Source organism: Galeopterus variegatus, unplaced genomic scaffold, assembly GCF_000696425.1.
Source record: "Galeopterus variegatus unplaced genomic scaffold, G_variegatus-3.0.2 Scaffold483, whole genome shotgun sequence".
Lineage (NCBI taxonomy): Eukaryota > Metazoa > Chordata > Mammalia > Dermoptera > Cynocephalidae > Galeopterus > Galeopterus variegatus.
In genome coordinates, this window is record NW_007726594.1 from 102,672 (window position 1) to 105,983 (window position 3,312).

Sequence of the window (3,312 nt, forward strand, 5' to 3'; positions counted from 1 at the left end):
AATCCCAACTATATAGGAAAAATATGTGTAAATAATAGTAAAAATTATCTGCAGATGATAGAATTGTGAAAATTTTTTCTGCTTTAATGAGGATTTAGTGCTTTTTTTAATCTTTTGATTTTTATCAATGTTACATTCATGCACTTATTTTTATTTTTTAAAAAATTTACTTACAAATAAGAATTAATTTTTTTATGGTTTATAGAAGGAGTTTTATTTTATTTCATATGTCTTTTTTTCTTTTTTAATTTTATTTTATTTTGTCACTATACAATGTGGTTGATTATTGTGGCCCATCACCGAAATCTCCATCCCTCCTCCCTCTCCCCCCATCCCTCCCAACAATGCCCTTTCTGTTCACTTGTTGTATCAACTTCAAGGAATTGTAACTGTTGTGTCTTCTTCCCTCCCCCACCCCCAGTTGTTTGTGAGTTTATTTATTTATTTTTAGCTCCCACAAATAAGTGAGAACATGTGATATTTCTCTTTCCATGCCTGACTCATTTCAATTAATAAAATTCTCTCTAGGTCCATCCATGTTGTTGCAAATGGCAGTATTTCATTCTTTTTTACAGCAGAGTAGTATTCCATTGTGTAGATATACCACATTTTCCATATCCACTCATCTGATTGTTTGAGGAAACTCCATACCATTTTCCATAGAGGCTGCACCATTTTGCAGTCCCACCAGCAATGTATGACAGTTCCTTTTTCTCTGCAACCTCACCAGCATTTATCATTCATAGTCTTTTGGATTTTAGCCATCCTAACTGGGGTGAGATGGTATCTCAGTGTGGTTTTGATTTGCATTTCCCAAATGCCGAGTGATGTTGAGCCTTTTTTCACGTGTCTGTTGGCCATCCCTATATCTTCCTTTGAGAAATGCCTGTTTAGCTCTTTTGCCCATTTTTTAATTGGCTTACTTGTTTTTTTGTTGTAAAGTGGTTTCAGTTCCTTGTATATTATGGATTTTAATCCTTTATCAGATGCATAGTTAGCAGAAATTTTCTCCCACTCTGTTGGTTGTCTTTTAACTCTGTTAATTGTTTCTTTTGCTGTGCAGAAGCTTTGTAGTTTGATATAATCTCATTTGTTTATTTCTCCTTTGTTTGCCCTTGCTTTTCGGGTCATATTCATGAAGTCTGTGTCCAGTCCTACTTCATAAAGTGTTTCTCCTATGTTTTCTTAAAGAAGGTTTATTGTTTCAGGGTGTATATTTAATTCTTTAATCCATTTTGAGTTGATTTTAGTATATGGAGAGAGATATGGGTCTAGTTTCATTCTTCTGCATATTGATATCCAGTTATCCCAGCACCATTTGCTGAAGAGGCAGTCTTTTCCCCAGGGAAAGGCTTGGTGCCTTTGCCAAAGATCAGATGGCTGTAGGTGTGTGGGTTGATTTCTGGATTCTCTATTCTATTCCATTGATCAGTGTGTCGTTTTTTATGCCAGTACCATGCTGTTTTGGTTATTATAGCTTTGTAGTATAGTTTATAGTCAGGTAGTGTTATGCCTCCAGCTTTATTTTTTTGCTCAGAATTGCTCTGGTTATGCGTGGTCTTTTGTTATTCCATATAAATGTCTGGATAGTTTTTTCCATTTCTGAGAAAAATGTCACTGGAATTTTGATGGGGATTGCATTGAATTTATATATCACTTTGGGTAGTATGGACATTTTCACAATGTTGATTCTTCCAATCCAAGAGCATGGGGTATCTTTTCATCTTCTTGTGTTCTCTTTAATTTCTTTGGTTTAATTTTGGAAGCTTGTGTGAGTCCAGGAATTTATCCATTTCCTCCAGGTTTTCGAACTTGTTGGCGTATAGCTGTTTATAGTAGTCTCGGATGATTCCTTGTATTTCATTTGGGTTGGTTGTAATATCACCTTTTTCATTTCTAATTTTTGTTATTTGAATCTTCTCTCTTCTTTTTTTTGTTAGCCATGCAAGTGGTTTGTCGATTTTATTTATCTTTTCAAAAAACCAACTTTTTGATTCATTGATCTTTGGTATTGTTTTTGGGATTTCAATTTCATTATGTTCTGCTCTAATCTTAATGATTTCTTTCCGTCTGCTAACTATGGGTTTTGATTGTTCTTGTTTTTCTAGTTCTTTAAGGTGAAGTATAAGGTTGTTCACTTGCCATCTTTCCATTCTTCTCAAGTAAACATTTAATGCAATAAATTTCCCCCTTAGAACTACTTTTGCAGTATCGTACCAGTTTTGGTATGATGTATCATTATTTTCATTAGTTTCAATAAATTTTTTGATATCCTGTTTGATTTCTTCTTGGACCCATATGTCATTAAGTAGAATGCTATTTAATTTCCATGTGTTTGTATAGTTTCCAGAATTTCATTTGTTATTGATTTCTAATTTGAATCCATTGTGGTCTGAAAACATACATGGGATAATTCCAATTTTTTTAAATTTGTTGAGATTTGATTTGTGACCTAACATGTGATCTATCCTGGAGAATGATCCACATGCTGATGAGAAGAATGAATATTCTGAGGTTGTTGGATGGAATGTTCTGTAGATATCTGCCAAGTCCAATTGGTCTAGAGTGTTGTTTAGATCTTGTGTTTCTCTGCTGATTTCTTTGTCTCAATGATCTGTCCAATATTGATAGTGACGTGTTTAGGTCCCCTGTTATTATGGTATTAGTGTCTATTTCCTTCTTTAGGTCTAATAGAGTTTGCTTTGTAAATCTGGCTGCTCCGACATTGGGTGCATATATGTTTATGATCGTTATGTCTTCTTGGTGGATCATATATATTTATGATTGTTATGTCTTCTTGATGGATGAATCCTTTTATCGTTATGTAGTGGCCCTCATTATCTCTTTTTATGGTTTTTAGTTTAAAGTCTATCTTATCTCATACAAGAATAGCTACTCCAGCTTGTTTCTCATTTCTGTTTGCATGGTAAATCTTTTTCCATCTTTTCACTCTTAGTCTATGTGAGTCTTTATAGGTGAGGTGGGTCTCTTGAAGGCAGCATATAGTTGGGTCCTCCTTTTTAATCCAGTCAGCCAGTCCGTGTCTTTTGATTGGGGAATTTAATCCTTTTACATTAAGAATTGTTATTGAAAAGTGTTGATTTACTCCTAGCATTTTATTGATTTTTTTGTTTGGATGTCTTAAGTGTCTTTTGTTCCTTTCTTTCTGATTTACTGTTTGTTTTCTGTATTTGTTGGTTCCTTGGGTTGTAAATAAACTTTTTTTCTCTTCATTGTTGGCATTTTTATTTTACTAGTGTGTTTTGATTTTTCTTGAGTTTTTATGGCAGTGGTAGTTATTTTTCAGGTACC